Source organism: Hyla sarda, chromosome 1 (assembly GCF_029499605.1).
Source record: "Hyla sarda isolate aHylSar1 chromosome 1, aHylSar1.hap1, whole genome shotgun sequence".
NCBI classification, from domain to species: Eukaryota; Metazoa; Chordata; class Amphibia; order Anura; family Hylidae; genus Hyla; species Hyla sarda.
This window is the reverse complement of record NC_079189.1, coordinates 273483953-273503482: the sequence shown is the minus strand read 5'-3', so window position 1 is coordinate 273503482 and position 19530 is coordinate 273483953. Positions and strand designations below refer to the sequence as shown.

The 19530-nt window shown below is 47.8% G+C and overlaps 1 protein-coding gene across 1 annotated transcript in view; it reads left to right on the top strand.

The window, feature by feature from the left end:
* Window positions 1–19530, top strand: part of ONECUT3 (one cut homeobox 3) — a 267146-nt gene that overhangs the window by 127033 nt on the left and 120583 nt on the right. The window lies entirely within an intron of this gene.

Genomic DNA, 19530 nt, shown 5'->3' with positions numbered 1-19530 from the left:
CCACAGGTGTTTCACGACTTTTGCATATGTAAAAAAAAATTTTTTTTTTTCACTAAGATGTGTGTTTCCCCCCAAATTTCACATTTTTCCAAGGGTCAATAGCAGGAAATACCCCCCAATATTTGTAACCCCTTCTCTTCTGAGTATGGAGGTACCCCATAAGTTGACCTGAAGTGCACTATGGGTGAACTACAATGCTCAGAAGAGAAGGAGTCATATTTGGCTTTTTGAGAGCAAATTTTGCTCGGGGGGCATGTCGCATTTAGGAAGCCCCTATGGTGCCAGAACAGCAAAAAATACCCACATGGCATACCATTTTGGAAACTAGACCCCTCGGGGAACGTAATAAGGAATAAAGTGAGCCTTATTACCCCACAGGTGTTTCATGACTTTTGCATATGTAAAAAAAAAAAAAAAAAAATTCCACTAAAATGTGTGTTTCCCCCCTAATTTCACCTTTTTGCAAGGGTTAATAGCAGAAAATACCCCCCAAAATTTGTAACCCCATCTCTTCTGAGTATGGAGGTACCCCATAAGTTGACCTGAAGTGCACTATGGGCGAACTACAATGCTCAGAAGAGAAGGAGTCATATTTGGCTTTTTGAGAGCAAATTTTGCTCGGGGGGCATGTCGCATTTAGGAAGCCCCTAAGGTGCCAGAACAGCAAAAAAAAACCCACATGGCATACCATTTTGGAAACTAGACCCCTTGAGGAACGTAACAAGGGGTACAGTGAGCATTTGCCCCCCACTGGTGTCTGACAGATCTTTGGAACAGTGGGCTGTACAAGTTTTCATTTTCATGGACCACTGTTCCAAAGATCCGTCAGACACCTGTGGGGGGTAAATTCACACTGCACCCCTCATTACATTCCGTGAGGGGTGTCGTTTCCGAAATGGGGTCACATGTGGGGTTTTGTTTTTTTTGCGTTTGTCAAAACCGCTGTAACAATCAGCCACCCCTGTGCAAATCACCTCAAATGTACATGGTGCACTCTCCCTTCTGGGCCTTGTTGTGCGCCCCCAGAGCACTTTGCGCTCACATATGGGGTATCTCTGTAGTCGGGAGAAATTACGTTACAAATTTTGGGGGGCTTTTTTCCCTTTTACCTCTTGTGAAAATGTAAAGTATAGGGCAACATCAGCATGTTAGTGTAAAAAATAAAAAATGTTTACACTAACATTCTGGTGTTGACCCCAACATTTCCTTTTCATGAAGGGTTAAAGAAGAAAAAGCCCCCCAAACCTTGTAACGCAATTTCTCCCGAGTACGGCGATACCCCATATGTCGCCCTAAACTGTTGCCTTGAAATACGACAGGGCTCCAAAGTGAGAGCGCCATGTGCATTTGAGGCCTAAATTAGGGATTTGCATAGGGGTGGACATAGGGGTATTCTACGCCAGTGATTCCCAAACAGGGTGCCTCCAGCTGTTGCAAAACTCCCAGCATGCCTGGACAGTCAACGGCTGTCCGACAATACTGGGAGTTGTTGTTTTTCAACAGCCGGAGGCTCTGCTTTGGAAACAGTGGTGTACCGGACGTTCTTATTGGGGGAGGGGGGCTGTGTAAGGGTATGTGTATATGTAGTGTTTTTAACTTTTTATTTTATTTTGTGTAGGTGTAGTGTAGTGTTTTTAGGGTACAGTCACATGGGCGGGGGATTACAGCGAGTTTCCCAGCGCAAAATTTGCTGCATCTCAAGATGCGAGAAACCCACTGTAAAAGCCTCGCCCATGTGAATGTACCCTGTACATTCACAGGGGGGGGGGGGGGGGGGTGCACCAGCTGTTGCAAAACCACAACTCCCAGCATGCATGGTCTGTTAGTGCATGCTGGGAGTCATAGTTTTGCAACAGCTGGAGGCACACAGGTTAGGGAACACTGAGTTAGAAACAGACAATGTTTCCCAACCAGTGTGTCTCCAGTTGTTGCAAAACTACAACTCCCAGCATGCCCAGACAGCTGAAGGGCATGCTGGGAGTTGTAGTTCGGCAACATCTGAAGGGCCAGATGTTGCTGAACTAAAACTCCCAGCATGCCTGGACAGTAAGTGCATACTGGGAGTTGTAGTTTTGCAACAGCTGGAAGAGCACAGATTGGAGACCATTATACAATGGTCTCCAAACTGGGGCCCTCCAGATGTTGCAAAACTACAACTCCCAGCATGCATGGTCTTTTAGTGCATGCTGGGAGTTATAGTTTTGCAACAGCTGGAGGCACACAGGTTAGGAAACACTGAGTTAGAAACAATGTTTCCCAACCAGTGTGTCTCCAGCTGTTGCAAAACTACAACTCCCAGCATGCCCAGACAGCTGAAGGGCATGCTGGGAGTTGTAGTTCGGCAACATCTGAAGGGCCAGATGTTGCTGAACTAAAACTCCCAGCATGCCTGGACAGTCAGTGCATGCTGGGAGTTGTAGTTTTGCAACAGCTGGAAGAGCACAGATTGGAGACCATTATACAATGGTCTCCAAACTGAGGCCCTCCAGATGTTGCAAAACTACAACTCCCAGCATGCCCAGACAGCCAAAGCCTGTCTAGGCATGCTGGGAGTTGTAGTTTTCAGACTCCTAGAAGCAGCAGTGAAGATCTTCACTGCTGCCTCTGAGGACCACATACTTACCCGTCGCTGCTCGTCCACGTGGCCGGTCCCGCGCTGCTCCTCGGTCCCGCCGCTGGATCAGGTAAGTCCGCCGGTCCCCTCCTGTTCCCCCCCGTGTGCCGCAGGTCCCCGCGAGCCCCCGCAGCCTTCGTCCCCCGTTCTGCCCGACTTCCAGGGGCGGGCAGTGCGGGGGATCTGAACTTTCACCCCAGATCACTGTGATTGGTCCACAGGGACCAATCACAGTGATCGCTGACCAGGACCATCAATTGATGGTCCTGGGGGTGAAGCAGAAGTTGTCCCCTGCTGGAAACAGCGGGACTTCTGCCAGTTAACCCGTGCGATGCTGCGCATTGCCGGGTTAACTGAATGTCATTTATAAACGCCGGGATGCGCGAACGCACTGCACAACCCGGCGTTTATATATGACATTCTGCGGGAAGGGGTTAAGCTCTTTGTAATTTTTAAAGGCTAAAGCTGACCCCTCAGATTTGTATTGTTTAACCCCTTATACACATCCTAGGAGGGATGACCATTCCCACACCAGGACGCCGAATGATGAATATTCACTATGAGCTGGTGCTTATTTCCACAATATGATGACTATATCAATTAGAGATGAGCTGATGAACCTGAATTCGTTACGAATTTCATGAAATATTCGATTTGCAACTAATGCCAATATTGCCGTCTATCGTGCGAATCACTTAATTTCCTGCAGTCCAGGCTCCAGGGCATCTAAAATGGCGGATCCACATGTCAGTACCAGGGCAAGGAACGCTGGGAAGGCAGGAAGGCAAGGGGAGAAGGGAAGTAGGCGGGATGACCCTGAATCACATGCAGGATGCAGCCTATCAGCAGCCAGTCACCCCTGGGATGTCACAGCCCTATTTAATCGGCAGCCATATTGCGGCCAGTCACTTAATTCATTACACTGCATACAGATAGGACAGACATCGCTGTGTGTGTTACACAGAAAAGCTAATTCCAGCAGCGTTTCACATCCTAGCCACCTCAGCGGTCTGGTGGGCAGAGAGCAGTGTTTTTTTCACTGAAAAGGATTTTTACAGCCACCATTAACCACCCAGTTACTTTCTTCAGCATTGTATTAGGCTGGGTTCACACCTCGTTTTGTACTTACGGCTCCCGTATACTGCTGGGAGGAGGGGTGGGCGGGGCTTAATCGCGGCGCCCGAACCGTATTTAATGCATGTCTATGAGCCGACCGGAAGCGAACCGCAGCCTCCGGTCGGCTGCGATTTCTGCCGTATGCGGTTTCCCGACCGCAGGCAAAAACGTGGTCGACTGCATTTTTGCCTACTGTCGGGAAACCGCATACGGCCGAAAACGCAGCCGACCGGAGGCTGCGGTTCACTCCGGTCGGCTCATAGACATGCATTAAATACGGTTCCCCTATACGGCTGAGTGCGGGTGCTGCGATTAAGCCCCGCCCACCCCTCCTCCCAGCCGTATACGGGAGCCATAAGTACAAAACGAGGTGTGAACCCAGCCTTACAGAGAGGGGCAGATAGCTGCGTGTTGCCTCATACATTTCAACTAGCTGCCTAAACTTCATAAACCTTAGCAGAGGAGGCAGGAAGAATTTTTCAGTGCAATTCTGTGTCTTTGTTCCACAACAAATCATCTGCTGGGTATACTAGTCTCTAGATGGTATAATAACAAGCAGTCCATTCCTAATAGTCTGTGACAGAGTGTAATTTTGTGTTTAGTACACAGCTTTTTTGTGCTGCAGCACTGTTGTGTTCTGTTGGTGTTGTGAAAAATACGTTTTTTTTAAGCGTAGTGTACTGCATTTTTCTGCCCTCATAAGTGCATACCTACATGTAAGTGGTGTACAATTTTGTGTCTGTTAATCCGTCAAGGGCCTAGACCAGTGGTTCTTAACCTTGTTGGAGGTACTGAACTCCACCAGTTTCATATGCGCATTCACCGAACCCCTCTTAATCTATATATATAAAACTCAACGTGTGTGTGTATGTATGTATGTATGTACCAGCTTCACGTCCAAACGGCTAAAGATATTAACCTCTTCAGGACCCATGACGTATGCATACGTCTTCACACCCTGGGTCTTAAGGACCCATGACGTATGCATACGTCATGGCGTTTTCCGGTCTCTGCCGCTCGCCGGGCAGAGATCGGAACTGGATGCCTGCTGAAATCCTTCAGCAGGCATCCAGGGCAAATGCCGAGGGGGGCCATGTAGGCCCCCCATGTCGGCGATCGCCGCAAATCGCAAGGGAAATCGCCCTTGCGATCTGCGGCGATACCGGGCTGATCGGGTCTCTGGGACCCGACCGCCCGGTAATTTCGCATGATCCCGGCTGTCGCAGACAGCCAGGACCATGCTGGAGTATCGGAGCGAGGTGGCAAGCCGGCCACCTCCTCCGATCCCCTGCGATCTGTCGGTTAGTTAACCGACCAATCGCAGGAGGGGGGGCGGTTACTTGCTCCCGTCCTGCCCGGCCCCTGAAAGTCCGGAGAGGACGGGAGGAAGACCGGAGGACGCGGCGGGGGACGGGGGAGTGCTGGGGACCGGCCCCGGTACTTACCTCGTCCCTGAAGACCCGGATCCAGACGATGAAGACGGCGGCGGCGGCGACAGGTGAGTGGATCTTCAGCCGCGGTCGGGCCCTTTACAGCAATGCACGTCGCCGTAAAGCGACATGCATTGCTGTAATAGGACCCTGTAAACTACAACTCCCAGCATGCCCAGACAGCCCTTGGCGTCTGGGCATGCTGGGAGTTGCAGTTTTGCAACATCTGGAGGTACACAGTTTGGAGACCACTGTGCCCTTCCAGATGTTGCAAAACTACACATCCTCAGCATGCCCTTACTGTCCAGGCATGCTGGGAGTTGTAGTTCTGTAACATCTGGCCCTTCAGATGTTGCAGAACTACAACTCCCAGCATGCCTGGACAGTTTTGGCATACTGGGAGTTGTAGTTTTGCAACATCTGGAAGGGCACAGATTGGGAACCACTGTATCAGTGGTCTGCAAACTGTAGTCCTCCAGATGTTGCAAAACTACAACTCCAAGCATGCTGGGAGTTGTAGTTCGGCAACATCTGGCTCTAAAGATGTTGCCGAACTACTACTCCCAGCATGCCTGAGAATGTTTGGGAGTTGTGGTTTTGCAACAGCTGGAGGCACACTGGTTGGGAAACATTGTTTCCTAACTCAGTGTTTCCCAACCCGTGTGCCTCCAGCTGTTGCAAAACCACAACTCCCAAACATTCTCAGGCATGCTGGGAGTTGTAGTTTTGCAACAGCTGGAGGTCCCCCCCCCCCTGTGAATGTACAGGGTACATTCACATGGGCAGGGGGCTTACAGTGAGTATCGGGCTGCAAGTTTGCGATGCAGCAAATTTTGCGCGGCAGCTCAAACTCGCTGTAATCCCCTGCCCGTGTGACTGTACCCTAAAAACACTACACTACACTAACACAAAATAAAATAAAAAGTAAAAAACACTACATATACACATACCCCTACACAGCCCCCCTCCCTCCCCAATAAAAATGAAAAACGTCTGGTACGTCACTCTTTCCAAAATGGAGCCTCCAGCTGTTGCAAAACAACAACTCCCAGTATTGCCAGACAGCCGTTGACTGTCCAGGCATGCTGGGAGTTTTGCAACAGCTGGAGGCACCCTGTTTGGGAATCACTGGCGTAGAATACCCCTATGTCCACCCCTATGCAAATCCCTAATTGAGGCCTCAAATGCGCATGGCGCTCTCACTTTGGAGCCCTGTCGTATTTCAAGGCAACAGTTTAGGGTCACATATGGGGTATCGCCGTACTCGGGAGAAATTGCCTTACAAATCTTGGGGGTCTTTTTCTCCTTTCACCCCTTATGAAAAGGTGAAGTTGGGGTCTACACCAGCATGTTAGTGTAAAAAAAATAAACTTTTTACACTAACATGCCTGTGTTGTCCTATACTTTTCATTTTGACAAGAGGTAAAAGGGGAAAAAAGCCCCCCAAAATTTGTAACACAATTTCTCCCGACTACGGAGATACCCCATATGTGGGCACAAAGTGCTCTGGGGGCGCACAACAAGACCCAGAAGGGAGAGTGCACCATGTACATTTGAGGTGATTTGCACAGGGGTGGCTGATTGTTACAGCGGTTTTGACAAACGCAAAAAAAAAAAAAAAACCACATGTGACCCCATTTCGGAAACTAGACCCCTCACGGAATGTAATGAGGGGTGCAGTGAGAATTTACACCCCACTAGTGTCTGACAGATCTTTGGAACAGTGGGCTGTGCAAATTAAAAATGTTGTACAGCCCACTGTTCCAAAGATTTGACAGACACCAGTGGGGGGTAAATGCTCATTTTATCCCTTGTTACGTTCCTCAAGGGGTCTAGTTTCCAAAATGGTATGCCATGTGGGGGTTATTTGCTGTCCTGGCACCATATGGGCTTCCTAAATGCGACATGCCCCCCGAGCAAAATTTGCTCTCAAAAAGCCAAATATGACTCCTTCTCTTCTGAGCATTGTAGTTCGCCCGTAGTGCACTTCAGGTCAACTTATGGGGTACCTCCATACTCAGAAGAGATGTGGTTACAAATTTTGGGGGGTATTTTCTGCTATTAACCCTTGTAAAAATGTGAAATTTGGGGGGAAACACACATTTTAGTGATTTTTTTTATTTTTTTTTTACGTATGCAAAAGTCGTGAAACCCCTGTGGGGTATTAAGGCTCACTTTATTTCTTGTTACGTTCCACAAGGGGTCTAGTTTCCAAAATGGTATGCCATGTGGTTTTTTTTTGCTGTCCTGGCACCATAGGGGCTTCCTAAATGCGACATGCCCCCGAGCAAAATTTGCTCTCAAAAAGGCAAATATGACTCCTTCTCTTCTGAGCATTGTAGTTCACCCATAGTACACCTCAGGTCAACTTATGGGATACCTCCATACTCAGAAGAGATGGGGTTACAATGTTTGGGGGGTATTTTCTGCTATTAACCCTTGCAAAAATGTGAAATTTGGGGGGAAACACACATTTTAGTGAAATTTTATTTTTATTTTTTTACATATGCAAAAGTCGTGAAACCCCTGTGGGGTATTAAGGCTCACTTTATTCCTTGTTACGTACCTCAAGGGGTCTAGTTTCCAAAATGGTATGCCATGTGGGGGATTTTTGCTGTTCTGGCACCATAGGGGCTTCCTAAATGCAACATGCCTCCCAAAAACCATTTCAAAAAAACGTACTCTCCAAAATCCCCTTGTCGCTCCTTCGCTTCTGAGCCCTCTACTGCGCCCGCCGAACACTTTACATAGACATATGAGGTATGTGCTTACTCGAGAGAAATTGGGCTACAAATATAAGTATACATTTTCTCCTTTTTCCCCTTGTAAAAATTCAAAAATTGGGTCTACAAGAACATGCGAGTGTAAAAAATGGAGATTGTGAATTTTCTCCTTCACTTTGCTGTTATTCCTGTGAAACACCTAAAGGGTTAAAACGCGGACTGAATGTCATTTTGAATACTCTGGGGGGTGCAGTTTTTATAATGGGGTAATTTGTGGGGTATTTCTAATATGAAGACCCTTCAAATCAACTTCAAACCTGAACTGGTCCATGAAAAATTGTGAGTTTGGAAATTTTGTGAAAAATTGGAAAATTGCTGCTGAACTTTGAAGCCCTCTGGTGACTTCCAAAAGTAAAAACACGTAAATTTTATGATGCAAACATAAAATAGACATATTGTATATGTGAATAAAAAAAAAATTATTTGGAATATCCATTTTCCTTACAAGCAGAGAGCTTCAAAGTTAAAAAAATGCAAAATTTTCAAATTTTTCATAAAATGTTGGGATTTTTCACCAAGAAAGGATGCAAGTTACCACAAAATTTTACCACTATGTTAAAGTAGAATATGTCACGAAAAAACTATCTCGGAATCAGAATGATAACTAAAAGCATTCCAGAGTTATTAATGTTTAAAGTGACAGTGGTCAGAATTGCAAAAAATGGCCGGGTCCTGAGGTGTAAAATGGCTGGGTCCTTAAGGGGTTAACATGCAACTTGGCACACATGTTACTTATATGTCAACAACAAACATAGGATAGGTAATTTAACCCTTACTCACCCCCATTTGCCAGGGGCAGGGTTTATGTTTAAAGTCCTATACAAGTCTATGGGAAATATATGTTACTGCATAACTTCCAAACGGCTGGAGATATTTCGATTGTCATTCGATCATTTTGGTCACATGTTACTTATATGTCCACTTAAAATATAGGATAGTTAATTTAACCCTTAGCTACCCCCATTTGAGAGGGTCGGGGTTTTTGTTTAAAGTCCCATGCAAATCAATGGGAAACGTATGTTCCCACATAACTTCAGTACATTTGGAGATATTTCAATACCTGGTACACATATTACAGGTCTGGATAGGAGGTCGAGATAGGAGGTCAAGATAGGAGGTCGAGATAGGAGGTCACGATAGGAGGTCAAGATAGGAGGTCGGGTTAGGAGGTCGAGATATGAGGATGGAATAGGAGCACGGGATAGGAGGTCGGGATAGGAGGTCGGGTTAGGAGGACGGGATAGGAGGACGGGATAGGAGGTCGGGATAGGAGGTCGGGATAGGAGGTCGGGATAGGAGGTCGGGATAGGAGGTCGGGATAGGAGGTCGGGATAGAAGGTCGAGATAGGAGGTTGAGATAGGAGGTCGGGATAGGAGGTCGGGATAGGAGGATGGGATAAGAGGTCGGGATAGGAGGTCCAGATAGGAGGTCAAAATAGGATGAAGGGATAGGAGGTCAAGATAGGAGGACGGGATAGGTCGAGATAGGAGGTCAAGATAGGAGGTCGAGATAGGGGGATGAGATAGGTCGAGATAGGACGGCATAGGAGGTAGAGATAGGAGGACGGGATATGAGGGGAAGGATAGGAGAACAGGATAGGAGGTCGGGATAGGAGGTCGAGATAGGAGGACGGGATGGGAGGTCAGGAAAGGAGGTCGGGATAGGATGTCGAGATATGAGGACGGGATGGGAGGTCGGGATAGAAAGGCGGGATAGGAGGTCGGGATAGGAGGACGGGATAGGAGGATGGGATAGGAGGTCGGGATAGGAGGTCGAGATAGGAGGACGGGATAGGAGGACAGGATAGGAGGACGGGATAGGAGGACGGGATAGGAGGTCGGGATAGGAGGTCGGGATAGGAGGACAGGATAGGAGGACGGGATAGGAGGACGGGATAGGAGGACGGGATAGGAGGTCGTGGTATGAGGACGGGATATGAGAACAGGATATGGGGTTGGGATATGACAACAATATATGGGGATGGGATAAGAAGTCAAAAGCTTCCTCCTTTGTTGATTTTCCTCCCCAACAAGGATTAGGAAGGAAAAACCGGGCAAAGCCGGGTACTCAGCTAGTTGGAAAAATAAAATATGATTTTTTCAAATTCAAAACATAGGAGGTATATATTTAAAGTATATATTTATACATAGGTCCACAAAATGAACAAAACCATTAAGAACAGAGAACAAAACCATGAAAACATGATTTTCACACAAAAACATAATGAATATTTACTGCAAATCAGTGTGACTTCTGCTATTGTCTTTCAGAGACCAGTTCAGAAATACGCGGCTTTACCTTGGCAAGTGCCACTCATGTCATTTTCGCAACAATGGCAGTGTTCCCCCACATTAGGCAGAGTTCCCCCACATTAGGCAGGCAGTGTTCCCCCACATTAGGCAGGCAGTGTTCCCCCACATTAGGCAGGCAGTGTTCCCCTACATTAGGGAGGCAGTGTTCCCCCACATTATGTAGGCCAGTGGTCTTCAACCTGCGGACCTCCAGATGTTGCAAAACTACAACTCCCAGCATGCGGGCATGCTGGGAGTTGTAGCTTTGCAACATCTGGAGGTCCACAGGTTGAAGACCACTGATGTAGGCAGTGTTCCCCCACAGACATTCAGCCTCCAGCCATATACAGTGTATGGCTGGAGGCTGTATGCCTGTGTACTGCCCACTTCAGTGCTCCGACCACTGCTACGGCTATAGCAGTAGTTCTCGGGACCGGTGGTCAGAGCACTGAAGATGACGTGCCATTGGTCACTTACCAAGCTGGCCAGCGTGCGTCTTCCTCCTTCTCTATTCTCCGGTCCTCGGCACCTTCGTTTCCATGGGCGCACGCACGGGACGTCAATGACGTCCAGGCGCTCGCTATGTCCCGGGGGCCGCAGGGAGTTAATAGTGATGGGGGGTATTGCCCCGTCGCTACAGGACTGGCAAACACCGGCTCTGCTCGTTGCCTCGGGCCAGCTCGGGGCCCCAAGCAATTGCTTGGTTTGCCTGTCCTTTTGCAACCTCCTCTGCCGAACCCCCGGGACTGACTCACCGAACCCCTGGGGTTCGATCGAACCCAGGTTAAGAACCACTGGCCTAGACACTGTGAAAGTCCAGGCAAAAGTACTCACCACCTGGTGTTGTACTCAGATACTTTTTTAAGTGTACTGTAGCGCATTTATCTTCCCTCATAAGTGCATACCACATACCTACATCTAAGTAGTGTACTATTTTAAACCTGTTAATCTGTCAAGGGCCTACGTACTTTGAAAGGACAGCCAAAAGTAATCACCGGCTGGTGTTTTACTCCAATATGTTTATTAAGCACACAGTAGCGCATTTTTCTGCCCTCATAAGTGCATACCACAAACCTACATCTAAGTAGTGTTCTATTTTGTACTTGTTAAATAGTCAAGGGCCTAGATACTGTGAAAGTCCAGGCCAAAGTAATCACCAGCTGGTGATTTACTAAAATATGTTTTTTTAAGCATACTGTAGTGCATTTTCTGCCCTCATAAGTGCATACCACATACCTACATCTAAGTGGTGTACTATTTTGTGCTCGTTTATCTGTCAAGGTAGGTCCTAAATACTGTGAAAGGACAGCCAACAGTAATCACAAGCTGGTATTTTACTCCAATACGTTTATTAAGGGTACAGTAGCACATTTTTCTGCCCTCATAAGTGTATACCACATCTAAGTAGTGTACTATTTTGTACCTGTTATTCTGTCAAGGGCATAGATACTGTGAACGTCCAGCAAAAGTACTCACCGGCTGGTGTTGTACTCATATATACTTTTTTAAGCGTACACTAGCGCATTCTTCTGCCCTCATAAGTGCATACAACATACCTACATCTAAGTAGTGTACTATTTTGTACCTGTCAACCCCTTAAGGACCGAGGGTTTTTCTGTTTTTGCATTTTCGTTTTTTCCTCCTTGCCTTTGAAAAATCATAACTCTTTCAATTTTGCACATAAAAATCCATATGATGGCTTATTTTTAGCGCCACCAATTCTACTTTGTAATGACATCAGTCATTTTGCCCAAAAATCTACGGCGAAACGGGAAAAAAATCATTGTGAGACAAAATTAAAAAAAAAAACGCTGTTTTGTAAGTTTTAGGGGCTTCCGTTTCTACGTAGTAAATTTTTCGGTAAAAATGACACCTTATCTTCTGTAGGTCCATACGATTAAAATGATACCCTACTTATATAGGTTTGATTTTGTCATACTTCTGGAAAAAATCATAACTACATGCAGGAAAATTATGAACACCAAAGTCCTAGAAAAATGCACCACAAACTCCCATGTGCCCCAGTGACACCCATAGGGGAGTGAGTACTAGTCCTGTCAAGGACATAAATATATGTATACAGAGAGATTGGAGTTATAACACCACCTTAAGTATAAACATATAAATCTTTATTGAGATGTCTTACATAAAAAACATGCAAAATAAATGCAAAAAAGTGAAGTATTGCAATAGAAATCCAACACAAGAATATCTGTCGCAGAGTAAGAAAAATACATGCAAATGAGTGGATAAAAAGGTCCGCACACTATATATAGCAATATATGGAATAAACAATTTAGCCATTGTGGGCTATCCATACAAGTGCTGCATAATGAAACATAGAAATTTACATATAATATAACCTAGGGCTGATATATAGCCAGGTCTAGGAATGCATAGTGAAGTACAATGATAGTAGGGACAGCATGTCTAAGTACTCAATGAAAATCAACGTGTAACCAACCCATGTGGGATAAACTCTGCGACCGACCCCAACGATTGTTTCGGTTTCCCTTTTTCAAGAGATACCTTGGAAAATTAATACGTTTAAAATTGTCATCTTCTGACCCCTATAACTTTTTTATTTTTGCGCATATGGGGCAGTATGAGGGCTCATTTTTTGCGCCGTGATCTCAAGTTTTTAGCGGTACCATTTTTGCATTGATAGGACTTATTGATCGCTTTTTATTCATTTTTCATGATATAAAAAGTGACCAAAAATGCACTATTTTGGACTTTGGAATTTTTTTGCGTGTACGCCATTGACCGTGCGGTTAAATTAATGATATATTTTTATAATTTGGACATTTCCGCACACGGCGATACCATATATGTTTATTTTTATTTACACAGTTTTTTTTATGGGAAAAGGGGGGTGATTCAAACTTTTAATAGGGAAGGGGTTAAATGATCTTTATTCCCTTTTTTTCACGTTTTTTTTGCAGTGTTATAGCTCCTATAGGGACCTATAACACTGTACACACTGATCTTTTACATTGATCACTGGTTTCTCATAGTAAACCAGTGATCGATGATTCTGCCGCTTGACTGCTCATGTCTGGATCTCAGGCACTGAGCAGTCATTCGGCGATCGGACAGCGAGGAGGCAGGTAGGGACCCTCCTGCTGTCCTGTAAGCTGTTTGGGATGCCGCGATTTCACCGCGGCTATCCCGAACAGCCCACTGAGCTAACCGGCATACTTTCACTTGACACTGTGACAGTCCAGGCAAAAGTATTCTCCGGCTGGTGTTGTGCTCAGATACTTTTTAAGTGTACTGTAGCACATTTTTCTGCCCTCATAAGTGCATACCACATACCTACATCTAAGCAGTGTACTATATTAAAGGGGTTCTCCGGTGCTTAAACATCTTATCCCCTATCCAAAGGATAGGGGATAAGATGCCTGATCGCGGGAGTCCCGTCGCTGGGGACCCCCGGGATCATGCACGCGGCACCCCATTTGTAATCAGTCCCCGGAGCATGTTCGCTCCGGGACTGATTACGGGCGACTACAGGGCGGGCGGCGTGTGACGTCACGCTCCGCCCCTCAATGCAAGCCTTCGGGAGGGGGCATGATAGCTATCAAGCCCCCTCCCGTAGGCTTGCATTGCTGGGCAGAGCGTGACGTCACACGCCGGCGCAGGCGTGATGTCACACGCCGCCCGCCCTGTAGTCGCCCGTAATCAGACCCGGAGCGAACACGCTCCGGGCACTGACTACAAACGGGGTGCCGCGTGCATTAACCCCAGCGGTGGGACTCCCGCGATCAGGCATCTTAAGATGTGTAAGCACCGGAGAACCCCTTTAAATCTGTTAATCTGTCAAGGGCCTAGATACTGTGAAAGTCCAGGCAGAAGTGCACACCTGCTGCTGTTCTTGACAAATACTGTTTTAAGCATAGTGAAGCGTATTGTGCTCCCCTCATATACGCACTAAGTATGTCAGGGAGAGAAGTGCCAGGATGGGCACAGAGGAGTGGCAGAGGCCTAAATTCATCAGGCAGAGGTCGCAGCAAACTAGGGGCAAACGGCAGCAGGAGTCGCAGTGAGAGGCCTGAGCTCCCGATATCAGCTAGCGGTCATGTCTCGACCAGCAACCCATCTGCCATGATGGATTGGTTAACATGGTCATACACTTCATCAAAAGTGACATCTGATACCCCCAGTAAATAGTCGGTGGGTTCCTCAGACATAACCCTCAGTTGGCTTGGCCCGGGAGCAGTCCCTGTCCTCCACTTGCCTCAGTCCTATGCTGTTCCCTCCCCTACAGAAGTATCTTATGCTGTGGGTTCAGCTCCACTATTCACTGAGGATGATCTAATAGAGGACAGTCAGCAGCCAACAAGTGGAGGAGACATCTGCCGCTTCCTCAGTTAGGCGGGCAAGTAGTGATGAGGAGAGGAGGTGTTGCCAGGGTTCAGGGTCCTGAAGCACACACTGTTGAGGAACCTGAGAAGGACATCAGTGGCGTGCAGACACTTGTTGATGATGATGAAGCCAATCGCAATTGGGAGCCAGGTGCAGAAGGGGCTTCATCATCATCAGGAGAAGAGAGTTGCAGGTTGCCTGTGAGGCTGCAGCTGAGCCAGCAAGGTGGTAGCATGGTTGACAGTCAGCATGGTGGTAAAAGTGGAAATTCTGGAGCCAAACATGCCCAGGCGAGACCACCTGCTTCACGGCAGCCTTCCTTCCTGGGAGGTAGTGGAACAGGGGTTCCTGGAGACGGCGCCAGTAGCAGTAAATTAGTGCGGACTGTTGGTGGGAAAATCAGCTACTTGGTGGTGTGGCAGTTTTTCATCAAGCATCCGGAGGAGGTTCACATACCCACATGCAAGATATACTGGCAGAAAGTGAAGCGTGGCCAGGGTCCCAATGCTGGTACCACGGCCCTGCGTCAACATATGCTTCGCCACCATAAAGTGGCCTGGGAGATCCGTGGCTCCGATGTAGTGGTCCAGCCTGCTGCATCACCCAGTGGCACGCCGCTTCCTCTTTCAACCAGCCAAAGCTCCACCACCTCAGTCGAAGGGTGCTGTGTGTCATACCTTCCTTCTGTCGCTCCAGATGCTCCTGCTCCTCCTACTTTTAGTCAGCCATTCTGCCAGCAATCCATCAGCGAAGCCATGTTCAAGAGACAACAGAACAGACAACAGCAGAAGCTGAATGTGCTCCTGTCCAAGTTGCTGGTGCTGCAGTCCATCCCTTTTCAAGTGGTGGACTCTGCACCTTTCAGAGAACTGATGGCTTGTGCCGAGCCGAGTTGGAGAGTGCCAAGCCGTAATTTCTTTGCATAGAAGGCAGTACCAGCCCTGCACAATTTTGTGGAATAGCAGGTGGACCAGTCCTTGAGCCTGTTGGTGTGTACCAAAGTCCACGGCAGTGCAGATGTCTGGAGCTGTAACTACGGGCAGCGACAATACATGTCCTTTACGGCTCACTGGGTGGATGTGGTTCCTGCACAGCCACAGCACCAACTTGGATAGGTCACGTAGCTTCCTCCTCCACGCTCTCAGGCCGTTGGTCCTGTGACAGTGTGCGGCTCCACCTCTTTATCCTCCACCGTGTCCTCAGCCTCGATTGCCCAGACGAGTCTCAGTGGCCCTTCAGCATACCATGTGTGCAGGGCACGGCGTTGTCAAGCTGTTCTTCACATGGTTTACCTTGGCAAAAAGAGTCACACAGGGGAGGAACTGCAAAAAGTAATTAGTAAAGAAATCGGAGCATGGCTTACTCCACGAAAACTGGAAATGGGAACCATGTGACTGACAATGGGAAGAACATCTTGTCTGTGCTGCGACTGGCTAGGCTGGGCCATGCGCCCTGCATGGCACACGTGTTCAATCTGGTTGTGAAGCAGTTCCTGAAGTGTTCCCCCCATTTGCAAGACATCCTAAGAATGGGAAGGAAACTTTGCATGCACTTTAACCATTCGTACACCGCAAAGCACACCCTCCATGAGCTGCAGCATCAGAACGGTATCCCCAAACATAGTATGATTTGTGATGTTGCCAAACGTTGGAATTCCACCCTCCATATGTTGGACCAACTGTACGAACAGAGAAAAGCCATAATCGATTTCTTGATGATCCAAGCAGATATGGGTACTCTCCTGTGTAGCCTCAATGTGAACCAGTGGCAGCTCATACGTGACACCTGCCGTTTGCTCAGGCCCTTTGAGGAAGCCACATTATACGTAAGTCACCAGGATTACGGGATGAACGTCATTCCACTGCTTCATTTCTTACAACACTTGTTGGAAACGATGGCTGGTCAGGTCACTGGAGATGTGGTGCCTACATCTCACGGCCACATGAGCCCTGTGTGGGTTGAACTGGAGGAGGAGGAGGAGGGGCAGGGGCACAGTGGAGCACAGTTTAGGTTTCGCCAAATGGGTGGTTTTTCTAGTAATCTGAAAGGAGAGGAGGGGCAGGAGCAGCCAGAGGAGCTAGAAGGTTATGAGGAAGGCGAGACAGAGGACCCAGACACACCGTGGCAGTATGCAGTGGAGATGGAGGCAGGGAGTCCCTCTGAGACACTTGCACAAGCGGCACGATGCATACTCACTTGCTTGCATAGTGACAAGAGGCATCCTATGTAGTCAGTTTGCCGATGCTGTGGTGTCCCGGAACCGTATTTCATACTGTGCCTTAGTTATTAGTCCCCAAAGTCAGAGTCCCTAGGACTGTCGGGGTACGCTTCCCTAATTAACCCCTAGTCACCCCTTAGTAACTTGATATTTATTAATATTATCTATGTAAATATGTATATGGTGTTACTTAATTGTTTCAGCGTCGCAGGACCTGCGGGTCATGTGACACAGTTCAGAACTCTATGGTATGTTGAAGGACCTTAGGTGGTTCTTGAGTCACGTGTTTCCCATCATGCCGTGTAACAGTGAGTGACAGTTGTTTCGGACCAATCCAAAACGGCCCGCCCCTGCCCATATAAGGGAGCTGCGGCCATTGATCTTGGGTTGCTGTCACTGAATGAGGTAGGACCTCCGCGGCCTCGGCCTACATCACAGCGGTTATAGATATATAATTCCCCGCTACTCACCGCAAGATCACTGGACCTAATTGATCCCTAAATCCAGCTGATCTATGCAACGGAATCCTCCTAAAGCTACATTGAGCTTACCTGATCTCAACCAACTGTCAATCGCTGCTCAAATACAAATAGACTTTGTTAATGGATTGTTATTGCTATTGTATGCTTCAGAAATTCTTCAGTAAAAGTTCCTGCAAGTTTTCAGTTGACAGTGGTTGTGGATAATCCATTTATTACGCATTCACCTTGTCACGATTCGGCTAGCTGGTTGTGGATCCACTGTGTCAGCGAGGGATTGGCGTGGACCGTGCCGGTGGACCGGTTCTAAGAGGCTACTGGTGTTCATCAGAGCCCGCCGCAAAGCGGGATGGTCTTGCTGCGGCGGTAGCAACCAGGTCGTATCCACTAGCAACGGCTCAACCTCGCTGACTGCTGAGAAGGCGTGGGACAGAAGGACTAGGCAGAGGCAAGGTCAGACGTAGCAGAAGGTCGGGGCAGGTGGCAAGGTTCGTAGTCAAAATGGATAGCAGGAGATCAGGTAACACAGGCTTGGACAACACTAAACGCTTTCACTGGCACAAGGCAACAAGATCCGGCAAGGAAGTGCAGGGGAAGTGAGGTGATACTTAGCCAGGGGATAGCCAGGGAGCAGGTGGAAGCTAATTACAGTATTTGGCCCTCACCCTGGCGTCACGAGTGACAAGGGTTAACAGCGCCCTTTATAATTCAAGAAAGCAACCCCCCAACTGCCCTATACCCCCACCAAGTTATCACAGTGCCATCGTCAATCCTCTCGCAGGCCTGAATCGGGGGCCACCTGCACTCACCTTCCACTGTCATGGCTGCTGTGGAGGGGTGGGGTGGCAGGAGCAGTACCAGCTCCTTCAGCAGCACCCTGAGTCTACAGTCGCTGAGTAGCTTTCTTCACCCGCATAGTGAAGCAACTCATCAGCAGCAGGTACACCTGGAGCAGGACCTGAACCGGCAGGTGGAGGCATATCTTGACATGACCATGCCAACACACCTTGAAGATCCACTGGACTTCTGGACAGCCAAACTTGATTTGTGGCCGCAACTAGTAGATTTTGTCATGGAAAAGCTGTCCTGGCCGGCCAGCAGTGTGCCATCAGAGCGGGTGTTTAGTGCGTCGGGGGCCATAGTCACCCCAAGGAGAACTTGTCTGTCCACGAAAAATGTGGAGAGACTGACCTTTGTGAAAATGAATCAGGCATGGATCTGCCAGGATTTCCAACCACCAATGCCTGATGCATCAGAGTAGATTGACCATGGTGTCCCACCAACAACTCACAAATATGTTTAGTGCCAAACAGATTTAAGGCGCTGCTCCCCAGTTACAAAAACTTCTCCACATCAGACCATTCAGCCACTATATGGTCTCTTCATGCTGCCACTAACTCAAGGATGTGCCATTAAGCCACTATATGATCGCCTGATGCTTCACCACCTCCAGGCTGTGCCATTCAGCCACTATATGGTCTCCTCATGCTTCAGCCAACTCCAGGCGGTGACATTCAGACACTATATGGTCTCCTCATGCTTCAGCCAAATCCAGGCTGTGCCATTCAGCCACTATATGGTCTCTTCATGCTGCCACTAACTCAAGGCTGTGCCATTCAGCCACTATATGGTCTTCTCATGCTTCAGCCACCTCCAGGCTGTGCCATTCAGCCACTATATGGTCTTCTCATACTTCAGCCAAATCCAGGCTGTGCCATTCAGACACTATATTATGGACTCGCCATGCTAACACAAACTCCAAGCTGTGCCATTCAGCCACTATATGGTCTCCTCATACTGATGCCTCCTCCAGGCTGTCTCATTCAGCTACTATATGGTCTCTTCTCATGCTTCAGCCAACTCCAGGCTGTGCCACTCAGCCACTATATGGTCTCCTCCTACTGATGCCACCTCTAGGCTCTGTCATTGTGCTGCCATGTGACATATGACAACTTGTTAGATTTGGTCCTTTGTACCCACCCGCCGGGGCCCAGGACACTAAAACTTGGGAGTTAAAAGTTCAATTTAATTTTAAAATTCTTACATTTCAATGGTCTCCTCATGCTTCTGCCAACTCCAGGCTGTGCTATTCAGGCACTATATGGTCTCCTCATGCTTTAGCCAACTCCAGGCTGTGCCATTCAGGCAATATATGGTTAACTGATGCTGCTCGGCCTGGGCCTAAAAATGTTGCTATGGTAGCACTAGCTATCCAAAATCTTCAATTCAT